A 19,556-nucleotide genomic window follows, 5' to 3' on the forward strand; every position below is an offset into this window, starting at 1 on the left:
TCTACACTCTAGTGGCATTGGGGGACATTCTGGGTTCCAAGGGACTTATCAGAGTATTAAAGCTCCTTTTGCTTGGCCGATTATGAAACAACACATCCAGAAGTATGTCAAAGACTATACTGTTTGTTAGCAAGCTAAATCTGAGCATATCAGGAAACCGGGTCACCTCACTCCTCTACCAGTGCCGAAAGAAGCATGGAACTTAGTTACTATGGATTTCATTGGTGGTCTTCCTAAGAGCAAATAGTTTGACACTATTCTAGTGGTCATCGATAAATTCAGTAAATATGGGCATTTTCTTCCTCTTGCTCATCCATTTACTGCTCTACAAGTGGATTAAGTATATCTCGACAACATATACAAATTGCATGGCCTGCCTTAGGTCCTGGTGAGTGACAGAGATCCGATCTTCACCAGTACTCTCTGGCAGGAGCGATGCCGGTTATCCGATACCAAAATGAACATGAGCTCCGCAAGTCATCCTGAAACAGATGGACAGTCGGAAAAACTGAATCAGTGTCTGGAAAGTTTTCTTCGGTGCATGGTACATTCTGCATCCAAGAAGTGGGCTCATTGGTTACCTCAAGCGGAATATTGGTAGAACACTAATTACCATTCAGCTTTGGGCAAAATACCATTTCAAGTTCTTTATGGCTATCAGCCTAGGCACTTAGGGGTTGCCAACCTACAGAGTTCCTTGTCCTCTGATTTGTCTGGTTGGCTAGCTGAAAGAAATTTGATGCAAGGTCTGATCCGAGAGCACCTGCTTCGAGCATAACAACGCATGAAAGCACAAGAAGACAAACATCTTTCTGATAGGAAGTTTGCTGTTGGTGACTGGGCATTCCTCAAACTGCAGCCTTGTGTTGAACAATCAGTGGTAAGACAATCTAATCACAAGCTCGAGTTCAAGTACTTTGGGCCTTACAAGATCTCGGAGAAAGTGGGTGATGTTGCTTACTGCCTTGCTCTCCCGGCGTCAGGTAAAATATATCTAGTGGTACATGTTTCTCTTCTAAAGCCAGCTCAACCACCATCCCTTGATCTGCAGACTGAAGAAACGGTCAATGTTCACCAGGTGTTTCATACCCTGCGGCCGGCTCAGGTACTGCGATCCCGTTTGGTGCAGGTGGGCAGCTATACATGTCCTCAACTGAAGATAGCATGGGCAGGTCTGCCTCTGTCCATGGCGACTTAGGAGTGGTATAGTGCGCTCATGTCAACGACAATGGCCGGATAATGAACAGTACGAGGGTGTCATGTTTCCTAAGAGGGGAGAGCATGCAACAACCTGGGCTAGGCCCATCCCTTGCGCAATGTGTGGCCAGTGGGCCAGCCCATGAGGCCTATAATGTAGCAGCGTTGTGTGTGTGCGAGAGGACGATTATTGTAATAACTGAACCTCTGTTTCCCTAATCCCAGAGCCTTCCTATGTTCTTCTTCTTCCCCATGCCAGCCGCCTCTGTCTCTAAGACTACCCACAGTGGGAGTAACATAGGTAGTAACATCACACATATCTAGATAAAATAGATGACGTGACAAGCAATAAATGAAGAAAGAGAGACATGTGGTAACATAGCTAGTTACTACTAGTATGAGTAACATCACATATATCAAGGCAAGATGAGTCTATAGCATAATAAATAAAGTGTTGCATGTCACCACACATATGTTACTCCTCACTATAGAGGTAGTAAGAGCATCTCCAGCCGTTGGCCCCCTAGGGGGTGCCCAAAATCGCCGCCTGGGGGCGAACCAGCGGAAAAAAGGGCCTCAGGGCGAGTAGGTCCCCAGTCGCCGGCTCCAGGGCCGCCCCCAGGTGCGCATAATTTTTTCAAAAAAAAAACGTTCGGTGAAGTTCGGTTAAACACGGCTAAATTTCAGCAAACATTGGCATATATTGACATGTTCGGCGGTACATAGTAAAATATAACTAAAAAAAGAAATCGTTGAACGCCGAGTAGTCGTCGTCGTCGCTGCCGTCGTCGGCGGCCTTCTCCTCCCTGATGCGGCTGTCCCTGGTGGACCCCTGACCGGCGTTGCCAACGCGGACTGGTGGCGGCGGCGCGTCGTCGTCGTCACTGTCCTCGATGACGACGACTCCTCCTTCGCCGCAGCCCAGACGGCGCTGTTCGAACCGCCGCAGGGCGACGCACTGGCGCTCCCTTGCCATCTTCAGGGAGTCCTTGCGCGCCCATTCCAGGGCCGCGTCGTCGTCGAGCTCCACGTCGCCGTGCTCCATCTTCACGGCGGGGAGGCCCGGCTCCGTCTTCACTGGCGCTAGCCCAGGCTCCGTCTTTGGCTTGACGAAGCGCGGAGGAGCCGACGAGGAGGCGCGCCGACCGCCCTCGTTGATGACGATGCCGACGCTGCGAGTGCGCCGGCCAAGCGGCATCTCTGCCGCGTGCTCGGCCTTGACACCGAGCAACGCCAGAGAGCCGGAGGAGTGGGAAGAAGCCCGTGAGGAGGAGTGCGAGGAGGACGACGAGGAGGAGTCGAACCTCCTGGGCATCCATTGCCCGACATGTCGGCGATGGGCCGGGGCGGCCGTCCTCGCCGGGGGAGGGTATGCCAGCGGTGGGTTGTTGCCGCCCTCAAGGTGCGTCAGCACGCCCTCAAGCATGCGGCCGGGGATGCCCCACCACAGGTGGCGCCCCTCGCTGTTCTTCGTGCCGCCCACCACCGGCGCTCCGTTGTTGGACGCCAACCTCTGCTGCTGACGGCGCTCGAAGTACTCCGCCCACGCTGCGTGGTTGTCGGTGGCGTACTGGGGGAGGGCGCGCTGCTCGTCGGTGAGGGAGGCGCGCACGATCTCAACCTCGTCGGCGAAGTAGCCAGGGCGCGCCACGTCGTCGGGCAACGAGGGAATGGGCACTCCCCCGTTGCTGAGCCTCCATCCCGTCGGCCCGGCGCGCATGTCCAACGCGCCGGGATGTTGGCCTGGAACAGGAGCCACGACTCTTGTTCGCGCAGCGAGCGGCGACCGAAGCCGTTGGCCGCCGCCTCGTCGTCGGGGAAACGCTCGGCCATCGGGGCACGGGGGGAGGGAGGGACAGGGAGGGCTCGGAGGCGGCGCATGGGGGAGGGAGAGGGAGGGCTCGATGGCGGCGCACAAGAGGGAGAGCTCGGTGGCTAGGGCTTGGTGTGGCCGGAGGGAGGCCACCGGCTTATATAGCCGCGCCCGTGTGTGCACCACGCCCGTGTGTACGCGTGCGCGGGAGGGGAGGCGTCCGCGCGCCGCCCCGTGACGCGCCGTCCGTGAGGAATCAATGGTAAGACTGACCGGCGGCGGCAGCCTTGGCATTGATTCCCGCGGGAACCGAGGCGATGAGGGCGACGAAGCGCCTGTGTCGCTGACTCGACGGGCCCGCAACTCTTTCGCGTCAAAAACGATTCACCCGGCGCCCCCGGGCGCCCTCCAGCGCACCGGGTTCGGGCTTGGTCCGTCGGCGCTGATTTTGGCCCAAGCCGGCGAAAATCGGGCTCCTGGGGGTGCGACTGTGCCGTTTTTTCGGCGTTGGCGCGAAAAAATTGCCTGCGGAGGCCTTTCTGAGGACGCGGCTGGAGATGCTCTAACATAGAGTAGTAACATGGGCCAAAATCAGCGAGGAGTTGCTGCGATCCCGTAGCATTGAGTTAGTATTTTTTTTAGAATATCTTGGAGTTATACCGATTTGATTTAAAAAAAATGGAAACTCTCTACACGTACACGCGCACCAATACCTCAGACCTCCAATCCTATCTGCAGGCGCGCGCGGCCACGCGCTGGCGACCGGGGTGACATGGGACACGGCTCCTCTGCCGTGCGCTAGGTGACGTTGGATCGCTTACATGTAGGCCAGGTTTCCAACAGGCCCACATGTCAGTGGTAGAACGGCAGGCTGCCGAACGGTAGAGGATCCTAGCGCGGTGACATGGGCGAGACGAACTGCTGCTGATCTATCTGGTGGCTGCGTCCGTACTCTCTTCCCGTGGTGAGACGATCAGGTCACGCTGATGTCCTTGCCATTAACGAGGATGTGAAGCCGCGGGAAGAAAAAGAGGGTGGCCCCCGGCGCTGTCCATCTGCAACTCCTGCACGCCCGTCCTCTCCAACTCTTGTAGGCGCGAGTGGAGACAACAGACATGGACGGAGACGGGGGTGAGAGAGAGCGCCATTGTCGTAGATGTGACGGTGCATCCTTCCCGGCCCGTGGCATGGCAGGTCAGCTGCTCCGGCTGCTACAGTGGCACGCATGCTATGCATGCGGTGGAGTCCCTGTTGGGATAGCCGAATTTGCATGCTGATGGCGCGAGAGACCGATCCACCGTGGGATTTGGTAGGCTGCGTTGGAAAACGGCGAGTGCTGCGCCGCGGCAGCGCTTCTGCGAGCATGCGCCGGACGGAGGGGGAGTACTCGATTGCACCGTGGAAAATCAGCGGGCTGCGTCAGGCTATAGGCTAGGAACTATAGTAGCTGCACGGCGCGACGTACCAGATCCGCGGGCTGCGTCGTGGCGAGAGCTCGTCGTGGCTGCTGCCACTCGTATAGCTCCTACCCTAGTTCTACTTCTGGTAGGAGGGGGTGCATGGATAGGAGCACACAATCTAGCCTGTCCCGAAGCAAGCAACAAAGACTGATTGATGTATCCCGGCAAATTAATGCCGCGTGCCTTTTCCTTATTTTATGTTTCTCCTTTTTGGGAGTAGTACTAGTAGTACTACATGGACATGGCGACGAGTACGGCTGACACAGAGGAACCCCTGGATGGATATGTACCAATGCATGGGCAATGCATGCCATATTGCGATGTGTGTGTGTGTGTGCACGAACCTCGGGTGACATATTTGTTGTCGTCTATGAATAGTGAGATGTGTGGGTTAAGGTATGGTGGCATGCACGGGGCATCGGTATGGCAGTATGCCACGTAGTAGGACAAACCTAACAGTCGGAGCACGAGAGGTCCCTGGCTGGGTTTCAGCCCTGCAGGATGGCCACTGCGTCCTTGGTTGGGTCGTTTTGGTGGGATGGGGTGTTCAACGGACAAAGGAAATGGGGGTGGACTAACAACTTTGCGTTGACCATGAGTTGGCCAACATTGCCAGAAATGAATTAGTCTTCGCAAAGAAAAACTCATTGCATAAAATGGCTCACTAATGGGAACTCTAACCGGCAGACCAAACGGACATGATTTGGGTCGGCCAAAGGGACGGCGTCCGTGCGGGTCTATTTTTGCGTTCAACTGGCAGACCCGTTTTGTCTGATTGTCCGGTCGCTGGACAAATGTGCAGGAATTTTGCATGCATATATCTAAAAAAGCAACATTGCACATAGTTTTATTATAATCAAATAAATCACAATAGTAAATAGTTTACAACCAAATAAAAATATCATAGTTTACAAACCAAATGAAATTTAATTTGTCACACATACATAGAAAGAAAAAGAACCGATACATCTATTGGTTGTCAAGGTTAGTCCACGTATGATCAAAATTATTTTGGAGTTGAACGTGAGTTGCCCAATCATGCATTTCATGACGAAATTATGTGAACCGTGCAAACGTTGCCGGTCCAAGCCCAGTCAACATTTTGACCCTGAAAAAACACTTGATCGAAGATTTTGTCTTGATGCTCATCCTCTACGACCATGTTGTGCATGATCACACAAACAAGCATCGCCTCCCACATCTTCTTGGTGCTCCAAGTTCTAGCAGGATACTGAACGATGCCCTATTGAGATTGAAGTTTAGCATGCTCCACATCCTTCCCAGCTCTCTCTTGTGCTTGAACAAATTTAGCCCTCTTCTTCCTATCGGATTGGAGATTATCTTCACAAGACTTGACCACTGAGGGTAGATACCATCAACCAGGCAGTATCCTTTGTTATAGTGGTGGTCATTGATATCAAAGTTGACATTTAGACAGTTGCCTTCTGCAAGCCTTCCGAACACCGGAGAGTACCGAAGCACGTTGATGTCATTGTGAGAAACAACCATGCCGAAAAAGAGTGCTAAATCCGAAGATCTTATGAAGCCACAAGTTCAAGTATGGCAGTGCAATCCTTGAGATGCCTCTTATATTGCCCATGCCAATAAGATGGACAATTCTTCCATTTCCAATGCATAAAATCTATGCTATCAAGCATCCTCGGAAAGCCCCTATTTGCATTGATCGCCAACAACCGGGTTGTATTTGCATCATTTGTCCTTCTCGGGTACTTAGGGTCAAACACTACTACCACAACCTTGTTGAATTTGTACAATGATGCAAGGCATGTGGACTCGCTCATGCGACATACTCATCAACAAGATCACCGGAAATTTTGTATGCAAACATCTGAAGAGCTGCGGTGCATTTCTGATTAGAGGAGAAGACAACCTTTCCAAGGGCATCCTCCTTGCATATGATATAATCATCATACTCCATCACTCCCTCCCGAATGAGGTTGAACACATGTCTATCCATCCAGAAGTGGCAGGGGAATGAAAAGCCTGGAATTGAAGAGTGTGGGGACGTGCATTGAAAGTAATCAGCGAAGGGTAGGCAATGGCCACTCTCTCTGTTCTGATTCAACGTCGAAGTATGACCCGGGATCGACCTTGGCCGCTGCCCAGCAATGTGGTCACTCATGACCATAGTCGCAACTACAAAATCCTCATCGTCCAACGATGAATCGTCTGATGAACACGTGAAATTATTGAAAAAGAACTCATCTCCACTATCCATGGTACCTTGCGAGCGAAACGTAGAACATGATACGTCTCCGTCTTATCTATAATTTTTGATTGTTCCATGTCAATATTCTACAACTTTCATGTACTTTTGGCAACTTTTTATACTATTTTTGGGACTAACATATTGATCCAGTGCCTAGTGTCAGTTCCTGTTTGTTGCATGTTTTTTGTTTCACAGAAAATCCATATCAAACGGAGTCCAAACGGGATAAAAACGGACAGTGATTTTTTTGGAACATTTATGAATTTTGGGAAGAAGAATCAATGCGAGACGATGCTCGAGGGGCCCACGAGGCAGGGAGGCACGACCCAGGGGGTGGGCGCGCCCCTGACCCTCATGGACACCCCGTAAGGTGGTTGGTTCCCTTCTTTCGTCGCAAGAAAGCTTATGTCCGGATAGAGATCTTACCCAAAATTCACTCAAATCGGAGTTACGGATCTCTGGGAATATAAGAAACGGTGAAAGGCCAGAATCTTAAACGCAGAAACAGAGAGAGACAGAAAGACATATCCAATCTCGGAGGGGCTCTCGCCCCTCCCACGCCATGTAGACCATGGACCAGAGGGGAAACCCTTCTCCCATCTAGGGAGAAGGTCAAGGAAGAAGAAGAAGAAGAAGAAGAAGGGGGGCTCTCTCCCCCTCTCTACCGGTGCCGCCGGAACGCCACCGGGGCCATCATCATCACCGTGATCTACACCAACACCTCCGTCATATTCACCAACATCTCCATCACCTTCCCCCATCTATCTACAGTGGTTCACTCTCCCGCAATCCGTTGTACCCTCTACTTGAACATGGTGCTTTATGCTTCATATTATTATCCAATGATGTGTTGCCATCCTATGATGTCTGAGTAGATTTTCGTTGTCCTATCGATAATTGGTGAATTGCTATGATTGGTTTAATTTGCTTGTGGTTATGTTGATGTCCTTTGGTGCCCATCATATGAGCGCGCGCGTGGATCACACCATAGGGTTAGTTGTATGTGGATAGGACTATGTATTGGAGGGCAAGAGTGACAGAAGCTTCAACCTAGCACAGACATTGATGCATACGGGATTGAGGGGTACCAATATATCTTAACGCTATGGTTGGGTTTTAACTTGATGAACATTAGGAGTTGCGGATGCTTGCTAATAGTTCCAATCATAAGTGCATAGAATTCCAAGTCAGGGATGACATGCTAGCAGTGGCCTCTCCCACATAAAACTTGTTATCGGCCTAGTAAAGTAGTCAATTGCTTAGGGACAATTTCACAACTCCTACCACCATTTTTCCACACTCGCTATACTAACTTTATTGCGTCTTTATCTAAACAGCCCCTAGTTTTTATTTACGTGCTCTTTATATTCTTGTAAAACGTATCCAACAACACCTACAAAGTCCTTCTAGTTTCATACTTGTTCTTGGTAAAGCGAACGTTAGGCGTGCGTAGAGTTGTATCGGTGGTTGATAGAACTTGAGGAAATATTTGTTCTACCTTTAGCTCCTCGTTGGGTTCGACACTCTTCCTTATCGAAAGAGGCTACAATTGATCCCCTATACTTGTGGGTTATCAAGACCTTTTTCTTGCGCCGTTGCCGGGGAGTTATAGCGTGGGGTGAATACTCTCGTATGTGCTCGTTTGCTTTATCACTAAGTAATTTTTATTTGCCGTTCTAAGTTGTTTTCTATCTTTAGTTTGTTGGGGAACGTAGCAGAAATTCAAAATTTTCCTACGGTCACCAAGATCTATCTATGGAGAAACCAGCTACGAGTAGAAAGAGAGTGCATCTACATACCCTTGTAGATCGCTAAGCGGAAGAGTTCAAGTGAACGGGGTTGATGGAGTCGTACTCGTCGTGATTCAAATCACCGATGATCCTAGTGCCGAACGGACGGCACCTCCGCGTTCAACACACGTACAGCCCGGTGACGTCTCCCACGCCTTGATCCAGCAAGGAGAGAGGGAGAGGTTGAGGAAGACTCCATCCAACAGCAGCACAACGGCGTGGTGGTGGTGGAGGAACGTGGCAATCCAGCAGGGCTTCGCCAAGCACCATAGGAGAGGAGGAGTAGGGAGAGAGGTAGGGCTGTGCCAGAACTTCGTGTATAGCTCCCATGCGCCTCCCCACTATATATAGGGGTGGAGGGGCTGGTTTCTTGCCCTCCAAGTCCATTGGGGCGTTGGCCAAGGTGGGAGGAAAGAAATCTCATTATTTCCTTCCCCACCGATTGTTATCCCCCCTTTTTAGGGATCTTGATCTTATCCCTTCGGGATATGATCTTATTACTTCTAAGGGGGGATCTTGGTGCGCCTTGACCAGGGGTGTGGGGCCTTGCCCCCACTACCCACGTCCATGTGGGTCCCCCCATGCAGGTGGGCCCCACTCCGGAACCTTCTAGAACCTTCCCGGTACAATACCGAAAAATCCCGAACATTTTCTGGTGGCCAAAATAGGACTTCCCATATATAAATCTTTACCTTCGGACCATTCCGGAACTCCTCATGATGTTCGGGATCTCATCCGGGACTCCGAACAACATTCGGTAACCACATACAAAACTTCCTTTATAACCCTAGCGTCATCGAACCTTAAGTGTGTAGACCCTACGGGTTCGGGAGACATGTAGACATGACCGAGACGTTCTCCGGTCAATAACCAACAGCGGGATCTGGATACCCATGATGGCTCCCACATGTTCCACGATGATCTCATCGGATGAACCACGATGTCAAGGACTTAATCAATCCCGTATTCAATTCCCTTTGTCTATCGGTATGTTACTTGCCCGAGATTCGATCGTCGGTATCCAATACCTTGTTCAATCTCGTTACCGGCAAGTCACTTTACTCGTTCTGTAACACATCATCCCGTGATCAACTCCTTGGTCACATTGCGCATATGATGATGTCCTACCGAGTGGGCCCAGAGATACCTCTCCGTTTACACGGAGTGACAAATCCCAGTCTCGATCCGCATAAAACAATAGATACTTTCGGAGATACCTGTAGTGCACCTTTATAGTCACCCAGTTACGTTGTGACGTTTGATACACCCAAAGCACTCCTACGGTATCCAGGAGTTACACGCTCTCATGGTCGAAGGAAGAGATACTTGACATTGGCAAAGCTCTAGCAAATGAACTACACGATCTTTTGTGCTAGTCTTAGGATTGGGTGTTGTCCATCACATCATTCTCCTAATGATGTGATCCCGTTATCAACGACATCCAATGTCCATAGCCAGGAAACCATGACTATCTGTTGGTCACAACGAGCTAGTCAACTAGAGGCTCACTAGGGACATATTGTGGTCTATGTATTCACACGTGTATTACGATTTCGGGATAATACAGTTATAGCATGAATAAAAGACAATTATCATGAACAAGGAAATATAATAATAATACTTTTATTATTGCCTCTAGGGCATATTTCCAACAGTCTCCCACTTGCACTAGAGTCAATAATCTAGTTCACATCGCCATGTGATTAACACTCACAGGTCACATCGCCATGTGACTAATACCCAAGAGTTTACTAGAGTCAGTAGTCTAGTTCACATCACTATGTGATTAACACTCAATGAGTTTTATGTTTGATCATGTTGCTTGTGAGAGAGGTTTTAGTCAACGGGTCTGAACCTTTCAGATCCATGTGTGCTTTACAAATCTCTATGTCATCTCCTAGATGCAGCTACCACGCTCTATTTGGAGCTATTCCAAACAACTGTTCTACTTGGAGCTATTCTAAATTATTGCTCCATTATATGTATCCGGTCTCTCTACTCAGAGCTATCCGGATAGGTGTCAAGCTTGCATCGTCGTAACCTTTACGACGAACTCTTTTACCACCTCCATAATCGAGAAAATTCCTTAGTCCACTAGTTACCAAGGATAACTTTGACCGCTGTCTGTGATCCATTCATGGATCACTCTTGTACCCCTTGACTGACTCATGGCAAGGCACACTTCAGGTGTGGTACTCAGCATGGCATACTGTAGAGCCTATGTCTTAAGCATAGGGGACGACCTTCGTCCTTTCTCTCTATTCTGCCGAGGTCGAGCTTTAAGTCTTAACTTCGTACCTTACAACTCAGGCAAGAACTCCTTCTTTGACTGGTCCATCTTGAACACCTTCAAGATCATGTCAAGGTATGTGCTCATTTGAAAGTATTATTAAGCATTTTGATCTATCCTTATAGATCTTGATGCTCAATGTTCAAGTAGCTTAATCCAGGCTTTCTATTGAAAAACACTTTCAAAATAACCCTATATGCTTTCCAGAAATTCTACGTCATTTCTGATCAACAATATGTCAACAACATATACTCATCAGAAATTCTATAGTGCTCCCACTCACTTCTTTGGAAATACAAGTTTCTCATAAACTTTGTACAAACCCAAATTTTTTTGATCATCATCAAAGCATACATTCCAACTTCGAGATGCTCACTCCAGTCCTTAGAAGGATTGCTGGAGCTTTGCATACTTATTAGCATCTTTCGGGATTGACAAAACCTTCCGGTTGTATCACATACAACCTTTCCTCATTAAAATCGTCGAGGAAACAATGTTTTGACATCCTATCTGCAAGATTTCATAAATAATGCAGTAATCGCTAATATAATTCCAACAGACTCTTAGCATCGCTACGAGTGAGAAAATCTCATCGTAGTCAACTCCTTGAACTTGTCGGAAAACATCTTAACGACAAGTCGAGCTTTCTTAATGGTGACATTTACCATCATTGTCCGTCTTCCTTTTGAAATCCATCTGTACTCATTAGCCTTACGACCATCGAGCCGTTCTGCCAAAGTCTACACTTTGTTTTCATACATGGATCCTCTCTCGGATTTTATGGCCTCAAGCCATTTATCGGAATCCGGGCCCACCATCACTTCTCCATAGCTCGTAGGTTCATTGTTGTCTAGCAACATGACCTTCAAGACCGGATTACATACCACTCTGAAGTAGTACGCATCCTTGTCATCCTACGAGGTTTGGGAGTGACTTGATCCGAAGTTTCATGATTAATATCATAAGCTTCCACTTCAATTGGTGTAGGTGCCACAGGAACAACTCCCTGTGCCCTGTCACACACTAGTTGAAGAGACGGTTCAATAACCTCATCAAGTCTCCACCATCCTCCCACTCAATTCTTTCGAGAGAAACTTTTCCTCGAGAAAGGACCCGATTCTAGAAACAATCCATATTGCTTTCGGATCTGAATTAGGAGGTATACCCAACTGTTTTGGGTTTCCTATGAAGATGCATTTTATCCGCTTTGGGTTCGAGCTTATCAACTTGAAACTTTTCATATAAGCGTCGCAGCCCCAAACTTTTAAGAAACGACAACTTAGGTTTCTCTAAACCATAATTCATACGGTGTCATCTCATCAGAATTACGTGGTGCCCTATTTAAAGTGAATGTGGTTGTCTCTAATGCCTAACCCATGAACGATAGTGGTAATTCGATAAGAGACATCATGGTACGCACCATATCCAATAGGGTGCAACTATGATGTTCGGACACACCATCACATTATGGTGTTCCAGGCGGTATTAATTGCGAAACAATTTCCACAATGTCTTAATTGTGTGCCAAAACTCGTAACTCAGATATTCATCTCTATGATCATATCATAGACATTTTATCCTCTTGTCACAATGATCTGCTACTTCACTCTGAAATTACTTGAACCATTCAATAATTCAGACTTGTGTTTCATCAAGTAAATATACTCAACATTTACTCGAATCATCTGTGAAGTAAGAACATAATGATATTCACTGCATGCCTCAGCACTCATTCGACTGCACACATCAAAATGTGTTACTTCCAACAAGTTGCTATCTTGTTCCATCTTACTGAAAAAATGAGGCTTTTCAGTCATCTTGCCCATGTGGTATGATTTGCATATCTCAAGTGATTCAAAATCAAGTGAGTCCGAACGATCCATTTGCATGGAGTTTCTTCATGCATATACACCAATAGACATGGTTCGCATGTCTCAAACTTTTCAAAAACGAGTGAGTCCAAAGATCCATCAACATGGAGCTTCTTCATGCGTTTTATACCATTATGACTTACATGGCAGTGCCACAAGTAAGTGGTACTATCATTACTATCTTATATCTTTTGGCATGAAAATGTGTATCACTACGACCGAGATTCAATAAACCATTCCTTTAGGTGCAAGACCATTGAAGGTATTATTCAAAAATAGAGTAACCATTATTCTCCTTAAATGAATAACCGTATTGCGATAGACATAATCCAATCATGTCTATGCTCAAAGCAAACACCAATCTCAGTGGTAGAGGGAGCGTGCGATGCTTGATCATATCAACCTTGGAAACACTTCCAACATATATCGTCAGCTCACCTTTAGCTAGTCTCCGTTTATTCCATAGCTTTTATTTCGAGTTACTAGCACTTAGCAACCGAACCGGTATCCAATACCCTGGTGCTACTAGGAGTACTAGTAAAGTACACATTAACATAATGTATATCTAATATACTTCTATCGACCTTGCCAGCCTTCTCATCTACCAAGTATCTAGGGTAATGCTGCTCCAGTGGTTGTTCCCCTTATTACAGAAGCACTTAGTCTCGGGTTTGGGTTCAACCTTGGGTTTCTTCACTAGAGCAGCAGCTGAATTGCCGTTTCATGAAGTATCCCTTTGTTCCCTTGCCCTTCTTGAAACTAGTGGTTTCACCAACCATCAACAATTGATGCTCCTTCTTGATTTCTACTTTCGCGGTGTCAAACATCATGAATATTTCAAGGATCATCATATCTATCCCTGATATGTTATAGTTAATCACGAAGCTCTAGCAGCTTGGTGGCAATGACTTTGGGGAAACATCACTATCTCATCTGGAGGATCAACTCCCACTCGATTCAAGTGATTGTTGTGCTCAAACAATCTGAGCACAAGCTCAACGATTGAGCTTTTCTCCCTTAGTTGGCAGGCTAAGAAAATCATCGGAGGTCTTATACCTCTTGACGTGGGCACGAGCCTGAAATCCCAATTTCATCCCTCGAAACATCTCATATGTTCCGCGACGTTTCGAAAACGTCTTTGGTGCCTCTACTTAAACCATTTAATTGAACTATCACGTAGTTATCAGAACGTGTATGTCCGATGTTCGCAACATCGACAAATGACGTTGGGGTTCAGCACACTGAGCGGTGCATTAAGGACATAAGCTTTCTACTGATCGCATAATCGCTACTATCAACTTTCAACTATATTTTCTCTAGGAACATATCTAAACAGTGGAACTAAAGCGCGAGCTTACGACATAATTTGCAAAAGGTATTTTGACTATGTTCAGGATAATTAAGTTCATCTTATGAACTCCCACTTAGATAGACATCCCTCTGGTCATCTAAGTGATCACATGATCCGAGTCAACTAGGCCGTGTCCGATCATCACGTGAGACGGACTAGTCATCATCGGTGAACATCTTCATGTTGATCGTATCTACCATACGACTCATGCTCGACCTTTCGGTCTCCGTGTTCCGAGGCTATGTCTGCACATGCTAGGCTCGTCAAGTTAACCCTAAGTGTTTTCGCTGTGTAAAACTGTCTTACACCCGTTGTATGTGAACGTAAGAATCCATCACACCTGATCATCACGTGGTGCTTAGAAGCGACGAACTGTAGCAACGGTGCACAGTTAGGGGAGAACACTTCTTGAAATTTTGTAAGGGATCATCTTATTTACTACCGTCGTCCTAAGCAAACAAGATGCATAAACATGATAAACATCACATGCAATCAAATAGTGACATGATATGGCCAATATCATTTTGCTCCTTTTGATCTTCATCTTCGGGGCTCCATGATCATCATCGTCACCGGCACGACACCATGATCTCCATCATCGTGTCTTCATGAAGTTGTCACGCCAACAACTACTTCTACTTCTATGACTAACGCGTTTAGCAATAAAGTAAAGTAGTTTACATGGCGTTCTTCAATGACACGCAGGTCATACAATAAATAAAGACAACTCCTATGGCTCCTGCCGGTTGTCATACTCATCGACATGCAAGTCGTGAATCCTATTACAAGAACATGATCAATCTCATACATCACATATCATTCATCACATTCTTCTTGGCCATATCACATCACATAGCATACCCTGCAAAAACAAGTTAGACGTCCTCTAATTGTTGTTGCATGTTTTACGTGGCTGCTATGGGTTTCTAGCAAGAACGTTTCTTACCTACGCAAGACCACAATGTGATATGCCAATTGCTATTTACCCTTCATAAGGACCCTTTTCATCGAATCCGTTCCGACTAAAGTGGGAGAGACTGGCACCCGCTAGCCACCTTATGCACCAAGTGCATGTCAATCGGTGGAACCTGTCTCACGTAAGAGTACGTGTAAGGTCGGTCCAGGCCGCTTCATCCCACAATACCGTCGAAACAAGATTGGACTAGTAACGGTAAGCATATTGAACAACATCAACGCCCACAACTACTTTGTGTTCTACTCGTGCAAAGAATCTACGCAATAGACCTAGCTCATGATGCCACTGTTGGGGAACGTAGCAGAAATTCAAAATTTTCCTACGTGTCACCAAGATCTATCTATGGAGAAACCAGCTACGAGTAGAAAGAGAGTGCATCTACATACCCTTGTAGATCTCTAAGCGGAAGCGTTCAAGTGAACGGGGTTGATGGAGTCGTACTCGTCGTGATTCAAATCACCGATGATCCTAGTGCCGAACGGACGTCACCTCCGCGTTCAACACACGTACAGCCCGGTGACGTCTCCCACGCCTTGATCCAGCAAGGAGAGAGGGATAGGTTGAGGAAGACTCCATCCAACAGCAGCACAACGGCGTGGTGGTGGTGGAGGAACGTGGCAATCCAGCAGGGCTTCGCCAAGCACCATGGGAGAGGAGGAGTAGGGACAGAGGTAGGGCTGTGCCAGAACTTCGTGTATAGCTCCCATGCGCCTCCCCACTATATATAGGGGTGGAGGGGCTGGTTTCTTGCCCTCCAAGTCCATTGGGGCGTTGGCCAAGGTGGGAGGAAAGAAATCTCATTATTTCCTTCCCCACCGATTGTTATCCCCCCTTTTTAGGGATCTTGATCTTATCCCTTCGGGATATGATCTTATTCCTTCTAAGGGGGGATCTTGGTGCGCCTTGACCAGGGGTGTGGGGCCTTGCCCCCACTACCCACGTCCATGTGGGTCCCCCCATGCAGGTGGGCCCCACTCCGGAACCTTCTAGAACCTTCCCGGTACAATACCGAAAAATCCCGAACATTTTCCGGTGGCCAAACTAGGACTTCCCATATATAAATCTTTACCTCCGGACCATTCCGGAACTCCTCGTGATGTTCGGGATCTCATCCGGGACTCCGAACAACATTCGGTAACCACATACAAAACTTCCTTTATAACCCTAGCGTCATCGAACCTTAAGTGTGTAGACCCTACGGGTTCGGGAGACATGTAGACATGACCGAGACGTTCTCCGGTCAATAACCAACAGCGGGATCTGGATACCCATGATGGCTCCCACATGTTCCACGATGATCTCATCGGATGAACCACGATGTCAAGGACTTAATCAATCCCGTATTCAATTCCCTTTGTCTATCGGTATGTTACTTGCCCGAGATTCGATCGTCGGTATCCAATACCTTGTTCAATCTCGTTACCGGCAAGTCACTTTACTCGTTCCGTAACACATCATCCCGTGATCAACTCCTTGGTCACATTGCGCATATGATGATGTCCTACCGAGTGGGCCCAGAGATACCTCTCCGTTTACACGGAGTGACAAATCCCAGTCTCGATCCGCATAAAACAATAGATACTTTCGGAGATACCTGTAGTGCACCTTTATAGTCACCCAGTTACGTTGTGACGTTTGATACACCCAAAGCACTCCTACGGTATCCAGGAGTTACACGCTCTCATGGTCGAAGGAAGAGATACTTGACATTGGCAAAGCTCTAGCAAATGAACTACACGATCTTTTGTGCTAGTCTTAGGATTGGGTCTTGTCCATCACATCATTCTCCTAATGATGTGATCCCGTTATCAACGACATCCAATGTCCATAGCCAGGAAACCATGACTATCTGTTGGTCACAACGAGCTAGTCAACTAGAGGCTCACTAGGGACATATTGTGGTCTATGTATTCACACGTGTATTACGATTTCGGGATAATACAGTTATAGCATGAATAAAAGACAATTATCATGAACAAGGAAATATAATAATAATACTTTTATTATTGCCTCTAGGGCATATTTCCAACATAGTTATGGGTAGGAAATGCAAAATACCAAAAAAAAATTAGTTGTACCTACTACGCCAATGGTTGAAGAACCACTCAAAATCTATCACACTCCTGAAGCTTTTTACTTGGATCGTTTTCGATCCCTTTGTGCTCGTGCTGAAACCCCAACTAGCTTAGTTGAGGGCAAATCTTTAGATAAGCATGCTTGTTATGTGCGACGCCGCTTATCCCAAAAAGGGAAACTTTTACTGGATCAAATTCATTGTTTGCAATGCTATGCTTGAAATTTATGTGAAATATATGATTTTACTTGTTGTTCTGAAGACCCTAAGAAACACCTTCCCTTCAATGTGAGTTTAGTGATAATGGAATCGTATCTTCGTATGCTAAGGGTGTTTATAATTACTATGATGTTCAACAAATTGAAGAATTTGTTGCTTTTAAGGGTGCTTATGAAATTGCTTCTTTGATTGGAAAGTATGATGCTACTCTTTACAAATCTGGAAATTTTGCCATACTTAAATATTGTAATGATAATTATGCTTATAATGCCTATGTTAAACCATATATTGAGGACTCCTCCGCTGTCCAAGAAGAGACTAATATTTTGCAGGAGTCTATGGAAGAAGGAATTGATGAAACTGTGGGCTCATTGGATGGAAAAGATGATGATGAGAGCAAAGAACAAAAGGAGGAAGAGCGGATTGATCACCCGTTCCCACCTTCTAATGAGAGTAACTCTTCAACTCATACATTGTTTAATTTCCCTTCATGCTTACCGAAGGATGATTTCTATGATGATTGTTATGATCCCATTGATTCTCTTGAAATACCCCTTTTTGATGATGCTTGCTATGCTTGTGGCCATGATGCCAATATGAATGATGCCAATACCCCTTTAAACTTGCTATTGCACCCACACATAATAGTCCTATTATCTTTTTGAATTCTCCAAACTACACTATATCGGAGAAGTTTGCTCTTATTAAGGATTATGCTGATGGGTTGCATTTTACCATTGCACATGATGATTTTGATAGATATAATATGCATGTGCTTGCTGCTCCAACTTGCAATTATTATGAGAGAGGAACTACACCTCCGCCTCTTTATGTTTCCAACACGATAGAATTGCAAGAAAGTGCTTATACTATGCATTGGCCTTTACTTGGTGTGCATGAATTGTTCTTTTATGACAGGCTGATGCATATGAAGAGAGTTAGGCTTCGTTGTTGCATGATATATGTTACTTTCTGCTCACTACTAAATCACAAATCATTGTTAATTAAAATTGGCTTTGGTATACCTTGGGATCCGGGTAGATCCATTACTTTAGCACTATATGCCTAGCTTAATGGCTTTAAAGAAAGCGCTGCCAGGGAGACAACCCGGAAGTTTTAGAGAGTCATTTACTCTGTTGTGTGCTTTCATAAAGTTTAAAAACAAAAAAATTAAAGAGGGGAACCCAAAACTTTTTCAAAAAGAAAAGCGAAAGTGAGAAAGACGAGCATTGTTAAAGTGGGAGCTAGCCTTGAACTTTGTTCATGCTCACAGAAACTTTGTGAATCTTGATTACAGAAACTTTTCAACAAAAATAATTATCCCCTTTTACAATTCCATTGTATTATAAAAATAATGTGCCAAGGTTTGCCTTTAGGATGTTTACAATGCTTGTTGGTTTGTGCGGTGCATGACAAAAACTTTGGCTGTAATGCATGATTTTACATTTTTTTTACTGGAACGTCAAACGGTTCTGAAACTTTTTGCACTATTTTTCTATGCATTTTTTTATTTTTCCTAATTTTGGCAGAATTTTTGGGGTACCAGAAGTATGGTGAATGTTCATATTACTACAGACTGCCCTGTTTAAGACAGATTCTGTTTTTGATGCATAGTTTGCTTGTTTTGACGAAACTATCAATTTCTATCAGCGGATTAAGCCATGGAAAAGTTATACTCCCTCCCTTACAAATTACTCATCGTGGTTTTAGTTCAAATTTGAACTAAAACAACGACGAGTAATTTGGAACGGAGGGAGTATTACAGTAGCTACAATGCAAAAACAAAATATGAATTGGTTTGCAACATTACTTAGAGTAGTGATTTGCTTTATTATACTAACGGATCTTACCGAGTTTTCTGTTGAGTTTTGCGTGGATGAAGTGTTCGAAGATCGAGGAGGTCTCAATATGAGGAAAAGGAGGAGAGGCAAGAGCTCAAGCTTGGGGATTCCCAAGGCACCCCAAGTAAATATTCAAGGAGACTCAAGCTTCTAAGCTTGGGGATGCCCCAGAATGCATCCCATCTTTCTTCAACAAGTATTGGTATGTTTTCGGATTCGTTTCATTCATGTGATATGTGGAAATCTTGGAGCGTCTTTTGCATTTAGTTTTCACTTTTATTTTATGCACCATGTTGGTATGAGATAGTCCTTGGTTGATTTATAGAATGCTCATTGCACTTCACTTATATCTTTTGAGTATGGCTTTATAGAATGCTTCATGTGCTTCACTTATATCTTTTGAAGTTTGGATTGCTTGTTTCTCTTCACATAGAAAACTGCCAT

Source organism: Triticum dicoccoides, chromosome 7B (genome assembly GCF_002162155.2).
Source record: "Triticum dicoccoides isolate Atlit2015 ecotype Zavitan chromosome 7B, WEW_v2.0, whole genome shotgun sequence".
NCBI classification, from domain to species: domain Eukaryota; kingdom Viridiplantae; phylum Streptophyta; class Magnoliopsida; order Poales; family Poaceae; genus Triticum; species Triticum dicoccoides.